The sequence below is a fragment of the Salmo salar genome, chromosome 10 (assembly GCF_965601325.2).
Source record: "Salmo salar chromosome 10, fSalSal1, whole genome shotgun sequence".
NCBI classification, from domain to species: domain Eukaryota; kingdom Metazoa; phylum Chordata; class Actinopteri; order Salmoniformes; family Salmonidae; genus Salmo; species Salmo salar.
In genome coordinates this window covers 50,163,845-50,181,527 of record NC_138300.1, presented here as the reverse complement: position 1 = coordinate 50,181,527, position 17,683 = coordinate 50,163,845, and the positions used below count along the sequence as shown (strand labels likewise).

The following is a 17,683-nucleotide window of genomic DNA, read 5'->3' as shown; positions in this document are numbered from 1 at the left end:
TGTCACTGGCCTACACACAATACCCCAAAATGTCAAAGTGAAAATATGTTTTATTTTTACATATTAATAAAAAATGAAAAGCTGAAGAGTCAATAAGTATTTCAAATCAAATCAAATTGTATTGGTCACATATACATGTTTAGCAGATGTTATTGCGAGTGTAGCGAAATGCTTATTTAATAACCCCCTTTTTATGGCAAGCCTAAATAAGTTCAGGAGAAAAGATTTTCTTAACAAGTCACATAATAAGTTGCATGGACTCACTCGGTGTGCAATAGAATAGTTTAACATGATTTTTGAATGAATACCTAATCTCTGTACCCCACACATACAATTACTTACACAGTCCCTTAGTCGAGCAGTGAATTCCAGACACAGATTCAACCACAAATACCAGGGAGGTTTTCCAATGTCTCGCAAAGAAGGGCACCTATTGGTAGATGGGTTCAAAAGAAAAGTTGACACTGAATATGGTCGTTATTAACTACACTTTGTATGGTGTATCAATAAACCCAGTCACTACAGAGATACAGGCGTCCTTCCTACCTCAGTTGCCGGAGTGGAAGGAAACCTCTAAGGGATTTCACCATGAGGACAATGGTGACTTTAAAACAGAGTTTAATGGCTGTGATAGGAGAAAACTGAGGATGGATCAACAACATTGTAGTTACTCCACAATACTAACCTTAATGACAGAGTGAAAAGAAAGAAGCCTGTACAGAATAAAAGTATTCCAAAACATGCATCCTGTTTGCAACAAGGCACTAAAATAATATTGCAAAAACTGTGACAAAGCAATACATTTTATGTCCTGCATACAAAGCGTTATGTTTGGGGAAAATCCAACACATTACTGAGTACCACTCAACATTTTCAAGCATAGTGGTGGCTGCATCATCTTATGGCTATGCTTGTAATCGTTAAGGACTCAGGAGTAGTTCAGGATTTAAAAAAACCGGAATGGAGCTAAACACAGGCAAAATCCTAGAGGAAAACCTGCTTCAGTCAGCTTTCCACCAGATACTGGGAACTGACTTCACCTTTCAGCAGGTCAACCTAAAACACAAAGCCAAATCTACACTGGAGTTGCTTACCAAGTTTTAACCTACATCTGCTTGAAAAACCATGGCAAGACTTGAAAATGGTTGTCTAGCAATGATCAACAACCAATTTGACAGAGCTTGAAGAATTTAGAAAATAATACATGGGAAAATATTGTACAATCCAGGTGTGCAAAGCTCTTAGAGACTTACCAAGAAAGACTCACAGCTGTAATCGCTGCCAAAGGTGATCGTAACATGTTTCAACTCAGGGGTGTGAAAACTAATGTAAATGAGATATTTCTGTATTTCATTTACAATAAATGTGCAGATATTTCAACAACAAAAAAATACCCTTAGTCATTACGGGATATTGGGTGTAGATAGGTGAGAAAAAAAACATGTTATCAATTTGGAATTCAGGCTGTAACACAACAAATGTGGAATAAGTAAAGGGGAATAATTTTTGAAGGCACTGTAGTATACCCCTTTGGATCAATAATTTAGCCAGCTAACTTTGATACACAGCCAGAAATAATTGTGGATTTTCCGGTTCATTAAGAAAGCAAAACTTAGATATGTGTTTTTGGTTGTTGAGTCAATTAGAGAATGCCCATTTCAAGCTTATCTTTCTAAAAAATTTAAAGTTATATCACAATATTTAAGCTAGTTAGCTTTTTACATTTTAGTCATTTAGCAGACGCTCTTATCCAGAGCGACTTACAGTAGTGAATGCATACATTTCATACATTTTTTTTTCTCTGTACTTAGCTGGCTAACTCCTTGATCTTGCTTTGTAGTATACCCATCAGGTGACAGTAGTTATAGTATCAACAGACAAATCAGGGATTGTTTATCTTTAGCCTGTGTCCCCATGCTACTCACATGACTACTGGGCTTCTCATGCTGCTCACGTCCACTCTGACCCCTGCTACCAATCACAATGGACTATTAATATGTCCTAAGTCATCTATAGATTTGTCTATAAACTTTACCCAATACCTGGAAAAGACCATATAAGCTCTGACTCCGGGTAAATGGAGGACTAGTCTAGCAGGCTGATAGTCTACACAGTATCTCAGGTCAGGGGGATAAGGGGAGGTCTTGAACCCCCCCCCCCCCATCACAGTTCCACTTTTAGTTCCTCTGTAAAAACCCATTCACCTCTCAGTCACTCAGGCGGTGAGGAATGCACACTCCACTCCAGCTTCACTGGTAAGTGAGATGCTTGGTAAATGTTAATACAGTCACTATTAGGCATACAACTTGATTGTGAGCTTAGAGATGTATGAGTTAGGAAGACCGTTCGTTCCAACTTGGAACTGAAGAAAATAAGGAATGTGCATGGTGTGGATGATTTTATTTAAAAAGCAACCTGAAAGACTAGCCTTGCTAGGAACTCTAATATTTACTTCGGTGGAAAGGAAGGGAGGTTCCATAACAAAGAACCAGCTATGAAAGAGGAACACTCGATTCAGGAACAAACTGGTATCTGTCATCATACTGTCATCATGGTCCTCAGTCATACTGACCTTTGACACGACTTTTAGGACTATAGAAGATCAAGCTTTACTTATTAAATAGTAAAAATATGTATAAAATATTTCACTAAATATAAAAGTGGATGGAAGAAGAGTCTAAGACTTCTGTGACAGTCACAATGGTTTAACAGCTACACCATTAATATGGACACTGTTAAATGAATGAACATGTTGATGGAGCAACAGACACCATTGCGCCATGGACACAGTTTAACTAGCCAGTTAACAGACACCATTGCGCCATGGACACAGTTTAACTAGCCAGTTAACAGACACCATTGCGCCATGGACACAGTTTAACTAGCCAGTTAACAGACACCATTGCGCCATGGACACAGTTTAACTAGCCAGTTAACAGACACCATTGCACCATGGACACAGTTTAACTAGCCAGTTAACAGACACCATTGCGCCATGGACACAGTTTAACTAGCCAGTTAACAGACACCATTGCGCCATGGACACAGTTTAACTAGCCAGTTAACAGACACCATTGCGCCATGGACACAGTTTAACTAGCCAGTTAACAGACACCATTGCGCCATGGACACAGTTTAACTAGCCAGTTAACAGACACCATTGCACCATGGACACAGTTTAACTAGCCAGTTAACAGACACATTCGAATTGTGTCGCTGCTGATTGAATCACCAGGGTGGAAAATAGGATAGGATGAACTTTAATGTTCAGTAATTTATTTTATTGAATGATTATTATGTCCACAAAATGGTAAATGGTTATTTTGTCTAAAAAACGATAGTTTTTTAGAGACTTTGGCTCAGTGGAGTGGACACAATGTTTTCAGTTTGGGTCTATTAACTTTAATGGTACAGTGCTTCAATGGCCTAGAGTCCTATGTAAAACTTCCACCTGTCAGATATATTGGGTTCAAAGTTGACATAAGGTACTATACAATTGAGAAAAATCTATATGACCTGGCAGCACCTCTTGCACTATAATATTTATCTCTCTGACCCTCTGGACCCTTTCAGCAAACACAATTTGAACACAGAAAAAATGTAATTCCTACGCAGGAGCAATGAACAGAGAAAGATACACAATCCCACTGCCTCACATTTGCCCTCACATTCGTCAAGGTCATACGGTGCGTTAGTCATGAATGAGAGAGTTTGTCACAGTTTATCAGTTCGTTATCAGAACACCATGTGACTTGGCTCTTATGACACTATTCTCATATTCCATTCCATTAATTCAGGCACAAACCAGTTAAAACAAACCTAGACCCAGGTCTAGAATACATTAGCTAATTCTGGTCATTTAACATTACATTCCCCCTATTTTTTTCCTAACCCAACCACCCCTCCCACCCCTCCCGATTGGAGTAATCTAACGTGTATCTTCGAGCACATAAACAGTACACTCCGATCTTAATTCCAACCCTTAGGTGTCCACAAACTAATACATCTTTCCAAGTACAATACCATTTACTATTTCCTTTTGCCATACATCCTTTTATTTTACTGTGAATTCTTACGAGGGTCGTGAACCTCGCTATTTGTACCAATTCTACCAAGATTGCCCTAAAAATGTATATTTTACCTAAGAGTATAATCATATTTCCCATAAATTGATCAAGGATTTTCAGATCTCCTAACAGTGCTGTTTGTAAGTCCATCTGAACACAGACGTTATGACTTCACAACCACACCTGGACCTGACTCCAAAATGCCATGCGTTGTCCTGTGTGGCTCAGTTGGAAGAGAATGGAGCTTGCAACACCAGGGTTGTGGGTTCAATTCACATGAGAGGACCCAAGCAAAAATGTATGCACTCACTACTGTAAGTCACTCTGGATAAGTGTCTACTAAATTGTAAAAGTGAACCACTGAAGGAGAGTACCAAAAAAGATGATCTGTTTCCTTGTGGCAGTCTGCACAGGGCTTACTGTTCAATGCCCAATATATTGAGAATTGTTTTTGTGGCGAGAATTGTATATAATAGCTTAAATTGAAAAGAACGAATTCATGCATCAATTGTTGTTTTGTATATCAGTTCATAAACCCAATGTACAGTATTGGGACAACAACAATCTGTTCCCAATTATCTTAGCTCCCAAACCTCTCAAACTTAAATTAAACTGAAACATTTAATGATTTATACTAGGCAGGCAAACCAATACATTCCTTTCTCTTTTGAGTAATTGCCTCTTCCATTTTTGTGGCTGAACTGCAATGAGTTGGTTATACTTTTGTATTAAGCATACATCTCTATAGACCTTTGTTAATTGCTTGTGTGACATAATTGCACTGTCTTTATTTACAATTCGTAAAGAATATACCTTACTTATACTTTTTTCAGCCATATCATTTACTCTAATATTTGTTTAGCCTCTTCTGGAGGATGGCATTGGACTTCTAACAAAATCTGTGTGGCTTCATTTTAAAAGGGAGGATACTTTAAAACAAGGTTCCATTGTCAATTCATCAGAAATGATTGGTTTTAAGCTGTATAACAACAAAAAGCCCCCTTTTGAACATTGGATATGCCTCTCTTAGTAGCCTGCTGTAAAACCAGTTTGGATTTCGATATCATTTTGGTATAATGAAGGCTTTAAGAGAGAGGTTTAATGCCTTAATAGTTCATATTTTTAACCCTCCAAACTCATGTTCGTTATATAAATATGCCCATTTAACTTCATCTGGTTTGCCAACCCAAATAAAATGCAATATTTTTCTTGCATGACTTGAAAAGGGATTCTTCTGGAGTCGGTAGAAAGGTTTCTCAAACTCAGTCCTCCGGACCCCAAGGGGTGCATGTTTTGTTTTTTGCCCGAGCACTGCACAGCTGGTTAAAAAAATTATCAAGCTTTGATCATTTGAATCTGCTTTGTAGTGTTAGGGGTCCCGAGGACAGAATTTGTGAAACACTGAGGTAGAGCGCAGCGTTCTAAGGCACTGCATCTCAGTGCCTTAGAACAAATTCTTATTTACAATGATGGCCAATTGTGCGCCGCCCTATGAGTCTCCCAATCACGGCCGGATGTGATACAGCCTGGAATCAAACCTGGGACTGTAGTGACGCCTTTAGCACTGAGATGCAGTGCCTTAGACCGCTGCGCCACTCGGGAGCCCAATATAATGCCCTATAATGTTTGCAATTAAAAAAAATATATATAACCAGTTGGAAAAAAACATTTTGCATAATGCAATATACTCTGCAAGGGTGATTGATACAGCAGCACCGTGCTATCACTAGAGATGAGAACTTTGTGACTAAATTAGTGATTCAGTTAGTGACTTAGTGACTCACTACTTGATCGAAAGGCCCACCAACCTCAGAATGTATTGATTAAATGCCAAGACACATGTTGCGTCCAGGGCCAGGCTGCCCACCACCGTGCCCAGTGTTCAGATCAGGGTATGTCATCCACTGCAGTACGTCTTAATCAGAAAATGCCATCAGCACCTGCCATCAGCCCCTGCCATCAGCACCTGCCATCAGCACCCGCCAGCAGAACAGCCATCAGCACCTGCCAGCAGCACAGCCATCAGCACCTACCATCAGCACAGCCATCAGCAGCACAGCCATCAGCACAACCATCAGCACCTGCCAGCAGAACCTGCCAGCAGGACAGCCATCAGCACCTGCCATCAGCACCTGCAATCAACACAGCCATCAGCACCTGCCATCAGGACCTGCCAGCAGCACAGCCATCAGCACCTGCCATCAGCACCTGCCATCAGCACCTGCCACGTGCCAGAACGAGACATAGCTGAAATATTCATACTGCTCTTGTCAAGGCTCATATGTGAAGCACCACTGAAACTTTTGGGGGCCGCTGAGCACTGAGACCTGGCGTTGCTGCCGGAGAGAGAGGAGGGGAGCTGCGGTGCTTGATTATGCTACAGGCAGTCTAAAGTAACATTCCAATTCTCCACTAAAGTGCTGGTTCACATTCCCTAGAAGATTTAAAAAGCATTGGGTAAATGATAGAAAAGACTATGTACAGTACATCAATGCCAGGTCGCAGTTGTAAATGAGAACTTGTTCTCAACTGGCCTACCTGGTTAAATAAAGGTGAAATAAAATTTGAAAAATGCAAACCTTTAATTAATCAATGAGAGGGTGAACGAGTACACACTTCAAGGAGGGGGAGGGTTGGAATTTAACCTATGGCTGTAGGATAGGATTAGATGTGCGTGCTTATGCAGGAGAAAGTGAATAGTGCTTATAGTGGGTCTGAGACTGAGACAAGCTGAGGCTGCTGGCTGGGCCTGTTCAGCTGTTGTCAGCACACCTCTCCCTGACTGAGCTCACGTGATGTCACCACTGGCTCTCAGCCTCTCTCTGGGGACAGAGTGCTGCCAAGGAAACCTCATTCACCTCTTACCTCCTGCACAACCCGTCTTGGCTGGATGGAACTAGTAGCCCTGTACGAGCGGGGTGCTGGTACAGGGCAGACTGGGCTGTGCAGGGGCCTGATGGTAGCCGTGCGTAGAGCGGGAGTTGGGTAGCCTGGTCCTCGGAGGCGTACCGGCGACCAGATGCGCTGCGCAGGCATCCTCCTACCAGGCTGGATGCCCGCTCTAGCACGGCACCTGCGAGGGGCTGGAACAACGCGCACCGGACTGTGCGTGCGTATGGGTGAGATAGTGCGCTCCTCAGCGAAACATGGCGCTCTCCACCCCATACGCTCCTCCATATAACCACGGGTAGCTGGCTTCCGGCTCTTCCTATGCCTAGCCAAACTACCCGTGTGCCCCCCCAAAAAAAAATATTGGGGGTGCCTCTCGTGCTTCACCCTCAGCGCGTACATGGCCTCGTACCTCCGCCTCTCTGCCTTGGCTGCCTCAATTTCCCACTGCGGGCGGCGATAATCCCCAGCCTGGTGCCAAGGTCCGGCCCCGTCCAGTACTTCCTCCCAGGTCCACTTCTCCCGCCAGTCCAACTCGAAGTCCCTCTGCTCCTTCTTCTGCTGCTTGGTCCATAGTTGGTGGGTGATTCTGTCACGCTTGTCGTTGGAAATGGAGGACCAAAACGCAGCAGGTATGTGTATGCTCATCTTGCTTTTTAATAAATACAAAATGAACACCAAAATAACAAAGAACTAGAATGAACAACAACAACAACAACAACAACAACAACAACAACAACAACAACAACAACAACAACAACAACAACAACAACAACAACAACAAACAGTCTGGCAAAGCATAAAGCTCAACACAGAACAATCACCCACAAATAACAAACACAAACACACCCTCATATATGGGACTCTCAATCAAAGGCAGATAGACAACACCTGCCTTCAACTGAGAGTCCCAACCCCAATTAACCAAACATAGAAACAGACATACTAGACAAAAATCATAGAATACCTGAAAACCAAACAGTGCCCAAGAACCCCGGAATACTTAAACCAAATGCCCCTTCAACAAAACACACCACCCCGAACCACATAAAACGAATACCCTCTGCCACGTCCTGACCAAACTACAATACCAATTAACCTTATACTGGTCAGGACGTGACAAGTGTTCTTAATTTCAAACCACATTCAAACCTTTGAAAGGATTTAAAGACTAAGTTCAACTAAAAAAATCTAAATATACATGTTCTCAATGATGATTGTGTGGCAGGTTTGTTTTGTTTTGCTGTGAGCATCCTGGCAGGTGCCTTCACTGACATTTTCAACATGTCCCTGATTGAGTCTATAATACCAACATGTTTCAAGCAGGCCACCATAGTCCCTGTGCCCAAGAACACGAAGGAAACCTGTCTAAATGACTACAGACCCGTAGCACCATGAAGTGCTTTGAAAGGGGGGTAATAGCTCACATCGACACCATTGTCCCAGAAACCCTAAACCCACTCTAATTTGTATACTACCCAAACAGATCCACAGATGATGCAATCTCTATTGCACTCCACACTGCCCTTTCCCACCTGGACAAAAGGAACACCTACGTGAGAATGCTATTCATTGACTACAGCTCAGCCTTCAACACCATAGTACCCTCAAAGCTCATCACTAAGCGAAGGATCCTGGGACTAAACACCTCCCTCTGCAAATGGGTCCTGGACTTCCTGACGGGCCGCCCCCAGGTGGTGAGGGTAGGTAGCATCACATCTGCCACGCTGATCCTCAACACTGGAGCCCCTCAGGGGTGCGTGCTCAGTCCCCTCCTATACTTCTTGTTCACCCACGACTGCAGGGCCAGGCACGACTCCAACACCATCATTAAGTTTGCAGACGACACAACTGATCACTGATAACGACGAGACAGCCTACAGGGAGGAGGTCAAAGACCTAGCCGGGTGGTGCCAGAATAACAACCTTTCCCTCAATGTAAACAAAGACTAAGGAGATGATTGTGGACTACAGGAAAAGAAGGACCGAGCACGCCCCCATTCTCATCGACGGGGCTGTAGTGGAGCAGGTTGAGAGCTTCAAGTTCCTTGGTGTCCACATCACCAACAAACTAGAATGGTCCAAACACACCAAGACAGTCGTGAAGAGGGCACGACAAAGCCTATTCCCCGTCAGGAAACTAAAAAGATTTGGCATGGGTCCTCAGATCCTCAAAAGGTTCTACAGCTGCAACATCGAGAGCATCCTGACTGGTTGCATCACTGCCTGGTACGGCAATTGCTCGGCCTCCGACCGCAAGGCACTACAGAGGGTACATCACTAGGGCTAAGCTGCCTGCCATCCAGGACCTCTACACCAGGCGGTGTCAGTGGAAGGCCCTAAAAATTGTGAAAGACCCCAGCCACCCCAGTCATAGACTGTTCTCTCTACTATCGCATGGCAAGCGGTACCGGAGTGCCAAGTCTAGGACAAAAAGGCTTCTCAACAGTTTTTACCCTCAAGCCATAAGACTCCTGAACAGGTAATCAAATGGCTACCTGGACTATAAACTTACCCTAGTAAAATTGACTATCCTACCGATCCTCGACTTTGGCGATGTCATCTACAAAATAGCTTCTATTACTCTACTCAGCAAACTGGATCCAGTCTATCACAGTGCCATCCGTTTTGTTACCAAATCACCTTATACCACCCACCACTGCGACCTGTATGCTCTAGTCGGCTGGCCCTCGCTACATATTCGTCGCCAGACCCACTGGCTCCAGGTCATCTATAAGTCTATGCTAGGTAAAGCTCCGCCTTATCTCAGTTCACTTGTCATGATAACAACACCCACCCGTAGCACACGTTCCAGCAGGTATATCTCACTGATCATCCCCAAAGCCAACACCTCATTTGGCTGCCTTTCCTTCCAGTTCTCTTCTGTCAGTGACTGGAACGAACTGCAAAAATCGCTGAAGTTGGAGACTTTTATTTCCCTCCCCAACTTTAAACATCAGCTACTTGAGTTGCTAACCGATCGCTGCAGCTGTACATAGTCCATCTGTAAATTGCCCACCCAATCTACCCACCTCATCCTCATACTGTTTTTATTTTAATTTCTGCTCTTTTGCACACCAGTATTTCTACTTGCACATCATCATATGCTCATGTATCACTCCAGTGTTAATCTGCTAAATTGTAATTATTCGCTCCTATGGCCTATTTATTGCCTACGTCCTCATGCCTTTTGCACACACTGTATATAGACTTTATTTTTTTTCTACTGTGTCATTGAGTTGTTTATTGTGTTATTGGCTTGTTTATTGTTTACTCCATGTATAACTCTGTGTTGTTGTCTGTGTCACACTGCTTTGCTTTATCTTGGCCAGGTTGCAGTTGTAAATGAGAACTTGTTCTCAACTAGCCTACCTGGTTAAATAAAGGTGAAATAAAAAAATGTTAAAAAATGTTTGCATTGTGTGCCCCCTCCCAACCCCTCTTTTACGCTGCTGCTACTCTCTGTTTATTATATATGCATAGTCACTTTAACTATACATTCATGTACATACTACCTCAATTGGTCCAACCAACCAGCACATTGGCTAACCGGGCTATCTTCATTGTGTCCCACCACCTGCCAACCCCTCTTTTACGCTACTGCTACTCTCTGTTTATCATATATGCATAGTCACTTTAACCATACCTACATGTACATACTACCTCAATCAGCCCGAGTAACCGGTGCCGGTATATAGCCTCGCTACTGTATGTAGCCTCGCTACTGTTATTTTTCACTGTCTTTTTACTGTTGTTTTTATTTCTTTACTTACCTATTGTTCACCTAATACCTTTTTTTGCACTGTTGGTTAGAGTCTGTAAGTAAGCATTTCATTGTAAGGTCTACACCTGTTGGACTCGGCGCACGTGACAAATAAACTTTGATTTGATTTGATTTGACGGCGAGTTTGGGTCTTCTGCCTTGTAAATGTCAAGTGTGTTCCACCCTACCAAAGTCAGGACATTATGCATACACACAAAAGGGTAAGGAACAAGGTGAAATCTGATGCAGGCGGACATTGTTTGTCAGCGATAAACAGAGAATGCTGAGCAGACTGCCTAGCAACAGGTCCTCCATTTCAAAGCCTCTGTAAAGAGCATGACCAAATCAAACACATTGGCTGAGTCCTGAATAACACCCTGTTTGAATACACTATAGGCTCTCACTCAGCCAGGAATGTGACATCTCCCTATGTTGGTAACAGCCAGCGTGACAGTGACGATGTCTCCATGCCTAAATACCAGCCAGCACCAACCACCACTGTTCTGTTTTGCCATGATCCCTTGATTCATCCCACTCAGACACCATACACCACTGTTTTGACAAATTTGATCTGTGTGTTGACTACCCCCCTGGGCTTGGTTGTTAGGTTAGCCCTCTGGTCTTACATACAAAGGACCGGCAGAGCTCTACTCCAGTAGGGCTTTGGCTCAACTCTATTGTGCCATTACTGTCACTGAATCAGTGGGAAGGAGGAGCCAGGTTACAGAACGCTGTAGGGCTGACACAGGCTAACTAGCATGAGGCTCATGTGGCTACAGTTTGTGATCCCTTAATCTGATCTAATCACTGTAGAGTACAGTAGACTAGTATAAGGTCTTAGCAACCATGCAGGGATCTATCTGGAGGTATGCCTTCCTCCCTGATGATGATGTCTGTAGGGGATTGTGGCTCTCTGGGGACAGGATCTCCTAGCATCTCATGAGGCCTCATCAGGAGAGGAACAACAAGGTACTCATAGGAGAGTCGGGCTCAGGCAGAATATCGGTAGGCCTAGTGGTTCTAGACTATATCTAGTCAGTATACAAGACTAATCACCATCGGTAGGCAGTATACAGTAGGCTAGTCCCGATTTGTGGCGATGCTGTAACTCCATTTGCATTGAGAAAAAAACTAGACAAGCCTTGTCTGTCACGAATGTTGAATCAAAATAGACTTGCACTTACTCTGCTGATTGTCTGTCTGGTTGGTCCTTCAGCTGGTCTAAATCTGAGACAAAATATCTACAGTATTATTAAACCAACTTCAAAATGTTGGTCTCGGTGTGTGACAATCAAGATAATTGCTCATGACCTAAGCACAGAAGTACTTGCACGCAAAGCATGCATACTTACCGATGTCATGCAGGCGTTTACATGGTTTTGAGCATGTCCCAGGTGATAGAACTTTAAACGGCAGTACCAGCGCTCTAAAAAGTGGGTAAATAATACTTCCCTGTGAATATTTTGTCTAAAATCTGACCAGCTGAAGGACCTACCGCACATACAACCATGTAGAGTAAGTTCAAATGTATTTTTATTCAACAATCTGGCTTGTAAGTAAGCTTTCCAAGTTTTTGCAGTGATTTGTTTGATAGTATACCAATAATTGGTATATTAATCAAAGTCTAAAGTAAGATGATTAAATTAAATTATACTTTCCAGCAGATACAGAAGAAGTTGGAGAAATATAGGCCTGTTTTAGACATCTATTCATTACACAACTACTTGCCGCCCCGCCTGGTTGTACGTACTTTCTCGCAGGCTGGCCTAGACGTTGCTACGTCACCGGCAGGGTGGCACAGGGTTTTTTTGACCGTGTTAGAGCCGCCCAGACTCTGCTCATTCAACTCGTCTGAGCTTCAGTCACATTGGAGAGGGAGAGGGACAGAGCGAGAGGGACCTGACAGAAAACGGAACCGTGCCAACTGCATCGTATTCGCTGTACCCACACAGACAACTCTGAATTTACATTAAATATGTCTATCACCATCTGCTGTCAAAAGCCCCAGGTAAGCTTTTATTTCTGCAAAATATAGCTAGCGGATTGTCATTGTAGGCTACATCGTGTACTGTACGTAGGCTACTGGAGGAAATGGTTGCAAACAACGTGGTCATGGCTAACAGGGATCCAGCTTTTGTAAAATGAACGTCAGATTTGACTTTTTATAGCAGGTTAGGATTTACGCAGCAGGTTAGGCGAATTAACCTAGCAGGTTAGGATTATTAGGTTAACGTTAGGAAAAGGGTTAGTTTATAAGCAAACATTTTAACTTGACCAAACGAGGTGGTTTGCTTGGTTTTATACGCTGACCTCTGTGAGGTCATTGTTCTAGATCTAGAATAGAGTCTTTACTGAACTGTCGATGTTTTAACTTGAATCGGCGATGGTTGTGGTTGTTACATTGTTGTTACATTGCATCTTCCCGCCTTATAGCGGAACGGATGGACACCAGCGTGTCGTTGGCAACACAGCGGTTAGTGCAATAACAATTTATCAGAAATAAATCAGTTGATATTATGCTGCACCGCATACCAATTGTTGGTAGGTTTTTGCAAGAAAGACAATCTGTACAATATTGATTTGTGAATTCGCTTGTCCGGACATGTTCTCACTGGCTGGCAAAGGGGGGGGGGGGGGGGGGGGGTAGCTGAGCTCTGGCAAGTTTACCAGGCAGACCTACCACTACAGAGCTAATGTTAACAAATATCGTTCCGTTTTCCTCTTTTGTAATACACAATATTCGCCTCGTGTTCATTTTTTTTGTGTGCGTAGTTAGTAGTGTAAAGTCAAGCTGATGAGATTTTGGCTCCATTGACCTACATTCGGATAGTAGAGGACCGGTAGGTAGACAAAGACATAGGCTAGTCATAATGCCGGGGGCTGTGGTCTGCTCTCTCTCTCTCTCTCTATGGCGGGCACAATATGACGCAAGCATGCGCCAATGTACGTTATGCGCGCGCCCAGACTAGGCTCAGCGACAGACTGGTTGAGCCAGCCAATAGAACTGCTTCAGAATGGACCAATCATCTCAGAGGGGCGGTTGTTACGCTCGCTGGGACTGCCCACAGGCACCGTGGCAACACATGGGTACAATTTGTCCTTTTCCCCTTTCGCGATTGATACATTTATTCCGTGTTACTCTTGGCATTATTTAAAGGAAAGGTTCACCCATTTTGAATGGTATATTGTTTTTGTGCATCTCTGAGTGATGTTCTATCGATTCACTGGGTAATTTCATGTTTTCATATGTAACTGAGTTATTGTGGTTCAAGCAAGCAGCAATCCGGCCGGTATGACGTAGCACTGTGATAAAGTCGCTCTCACTACACTGGAAGTTAATAGGAAAAGGACTTTTATATCGCAAAAACCTTAAAAAAATAATGTCAGATTTAAAAACTGGCTGATGTCATAACTCCAGGAGAATGTCTCCTCTCGAATGAGCCATTGATCATATTTTTGTGATATTCCTACCCCGAGAAATGTGTAATTTAACAGAGGGTCTAGCACATTTGTCCTATTTGTCTGCCTCTTTAGGCCAGGGTGCATTGCATGGTGCAGTTGCCAGAGATATTAAAGAAAGGAGATAGGAATCCAATGAATGAAGGAATGTATAACGCAGCACCCAGCACAGTGTCGACCAATCGTGTTCACGATGTCATGCTTCTTCACACGGTTGCTAAGCTAACAGTCACGCAATCCCTTCTCAAAGTCGGTGTATATGTGGAGAAAATTGCCTATTTTCCTCTAAAGTACGTAATGTCACAATTCCAAAGCAATAGGATATTACAGATAGCAGGTTAATTGTCTTGCGTCATAGAAATGTGATGTACTTCTTGTTGACGAAATTCCTGCAAATGTTGGGGGTTTGAGCCAGCACCCCATAGACTCCCATTCACTCCTTTTAGGAGAGCGCTCCTTGTCCCATAATCGCCCAGAATGCACCGAGTGGCCCATTGACGTAGAATGGACACCGTTTCCCATCTCCTCAAAAGTATGTCTGAGGTCGCAAATGTTAGACTCCACCCTGAGGCTCATTGATCTACAGGTTGAACATGGTGAGATTGTACATTCCTAGATTGATTGTGCGATTTTACAGCTAACTACCTACTTGACATACTACTATTGTCTTTGGTATTATTGTGTGTAGCTATGTTTGCTAGCTAGCTACCTAGCTAGCCAGACTAAAGAGAGAGCATTGCATTGCAGATTTTGTATTCGACTTGAGCTGCAATAGATTTCCACAACGATTTTCCATGTTGTTACCAACCTTATTATAATGCCAAAATGAAACATTTGTTCACAAAAAAATATTGTTCTCACATATTAGTGTTATGTAACACTGTAAATTAAAGGAATGAGTTGTTTTGGGTGGAATTTTCCTTTAATGCCACAGACTGAAAATAATTTGTGCGTTTACCTATACATTTTTTGATTTGTTGGTATTTTGGTCCATTAATGAGTATTTCCAAAAAGTTAACATAAAAATGTCAAACTTTATGAAAATGTATATTTAGTTTAGTTTATCATACTACTGTCGTCAATATTTTAATGAATTTTAACCACTTTAAAATGAACATACATCAATAATTTCAACGCTAATTACATAAAATGACACATTTAAAAGCCAATTTTATATGGTGTTACAAAGTGGACTATATTTAGTAACTTACTTTACAGATGGTGATTGAGTCTAAATGGGCATTCTTTTAAATTCAGTGTAGTTGTCTTTAACTGCCATTTCTTAGATATGTTCTCCAGACTTGCTCAGAGGGAATTGTTGATATGTTGTATAAAAAAACTAAAATGCATTTTACGTACATGTCTTTAGTATTTTACAGATAGAAAGAAGAAAAAAGTATTTATCTGCAATCTGCTGTGGACAAGTCTGGTCTTGGAGTATCTTAACAAAATGAAACCAAAATATTTAGACTGACTAGATCCAGTGTCCAGAAAAATTGATTTCCGTGATATTCAAATATGTGCATATTTAACGTCATCACCTAATTTGCGTATTTTTATAACATTTCGAAAACATTGTAATACAAAGAAGTTGTATATTTGTGTCTACATTCAACTGGTAAAACTTTATTGTGATATAATTTTAAGGGACATTTGTTTTCCAATGAGGGTGTGTTGCCTGGCCTTAAAGACACTCCAGTCTCTCTAGCACCTCATTTATCACCTGATTTACTTAACAATAGGCACATCGCAATAGGTGGTCTAAGTATCTTCATGACATTCATGATATCCAATGCTCTGGTTTCTGTGAAAATAAAACCTCAATGATTGTGATTTTTACACCCCGGCTTAGCTTGCTGTTTTTGTAATTTATTTAACCTCTCTAGGGTATGTGGGACGAAATCGTCCCACCTACTCAACAGCCAGTGGAATCCCGTGGCGTGATATTCAAATACCTTAGAAATGCTATTACTTCAATTTCTCAAACATATGACTATTTTACACTATTTTAAAGACAAGGCTCTCGTTAATCTAACCACACTGTCCGATTTCAGAAAGGCTTTACAACGAAAGCAAAACATTAGATTATGTCAGCAGAGTACCCAGCCAGAACTAATCAGACACCCATTTTTCAAGCTAGCATATAATGTCACAAAAACCAAAACCACAGCTAAATGCAGCACTAACCTTTGATGATCTTCATCAGATGACACTCCTAGGACATTATGTTATACAATACATGCATGTTTTGTTCAATCAAGTTCATATTTATATAAAAAACCAGCTTTTTACATTAGCATGTGACGTTCAGAACTAGCATACCCACCGCAAACTATCCGAACGGTGACGCGCGGACCCGTATCGTGACAAAAAAATTCTAAATATTCCATTACCGTACTTCGAAGCATGTCAACCGCTGTTTAAAATCAATTTTTATGCGATTTTTCTCGTAAAAAAGCGAAACTATTCCGACCGGGAAACGTCCTTTCCGTTCAAAGACTCAAAATCTAAAATGGACTCTTCACGTGGCACACGTGCGCCCGTCTCATTGTTCTCAGATCGACCACTATCCAAATGCGCTACTGTTTTTCAGCCAGGGGCTGCAAAGACATCATTCAACGTTCTGGCGCCTTCTGAGAGCCTATGGGAGCCTTAGGAAGTGTCACGTTACAGCAGAGATCCTTTTTTTCAATAAAGAGAGTGTAGAAGGCCAAGAAATGGTCAGAGAGGGCACTTCCTGTACAGAATATTCTCAGGTTTTTGCTTGCCATATGAGTTATGTTATAATCACAGACACCAACAGTTTTAGAAACTTTAGGGTGTTTTCTATCCAAATCAAACAATTATATGCAAATTATAGTTTCTGGGCAGTAGTAATAACCAGATTAAATCGGGTACGTTTTTTATCCGGCCGTGCAAATACTGCCCCCTATCCCCAACAGGTTATCTCTCTGGGAAATGTGGGACACACTATTCAACAGCCAGTGAAATAGCAGGGCGGCAAATTCAAAACAACAAAAATCTCACAATTCAAATTTCTCAAACATACAACTATTATATCCCATTTTAAAGATACACTTCTCGTTAATCCAACCACATTGTCCGATTTCAAAAAGGCTTTACGGCGAAAGCATAACATTAGATTATGTTAGGACAGCGCCTAGACAAGAAAAACCACACAGCCATTTTCCAACCAAGGAGAAGCTTCACAAAAACCAGAATTACAGCTAAAATGAATCACTAACCTTTGATGATCTTCATCAGATGGCACTCATAGGACTTCATGTTACACAATACATGTATGTTTTGGTCGATAAAGTTCATATTTATATCCAAAAAAACCATTTTACATTGGCGTGTAATGTTCAGAAATGTTTTGCCTCCCAAAACTTCCGGTGAATGAGCACATCAATTTACAGAAATACTCATCATAAACGTTGATAAAATATTAAACTGTTACTCAAAGAATTATAGATACACTTCTCCTTAATGCAACCGCTGTGTC

The 17,683-nt window shown here is 41.9% G+C and overlaps 1 protein-coding gene across 2 annotated transcripts in view; it reads left to right on the top strand.

Annotated features, from left to right (window-relative positions):
• Positions 1-2,166: 2,166 nt before the first annotated feature.
• The window catches only part of ivns1abpa (influenza virus NS1A binding protein a), a 53,735-nt gene continuing 38,218 nt past the window's right edge, over positions 2,167-17,683 (top strand). The window contains exon 1 of one of the 2 annotated variants that reach the window (XM_014123525.3): positions 2,167-2,255. The gene's annotated coding sequence lies outside the window, so the exon portion shown is untranslated. Of the gene's footprint in view, positions 2,256-12,481; positions 12,728-17,683 lie in introns of those variants that run through there. The other variant, XM_014123524.3, reaches the window with a different exon arrangement.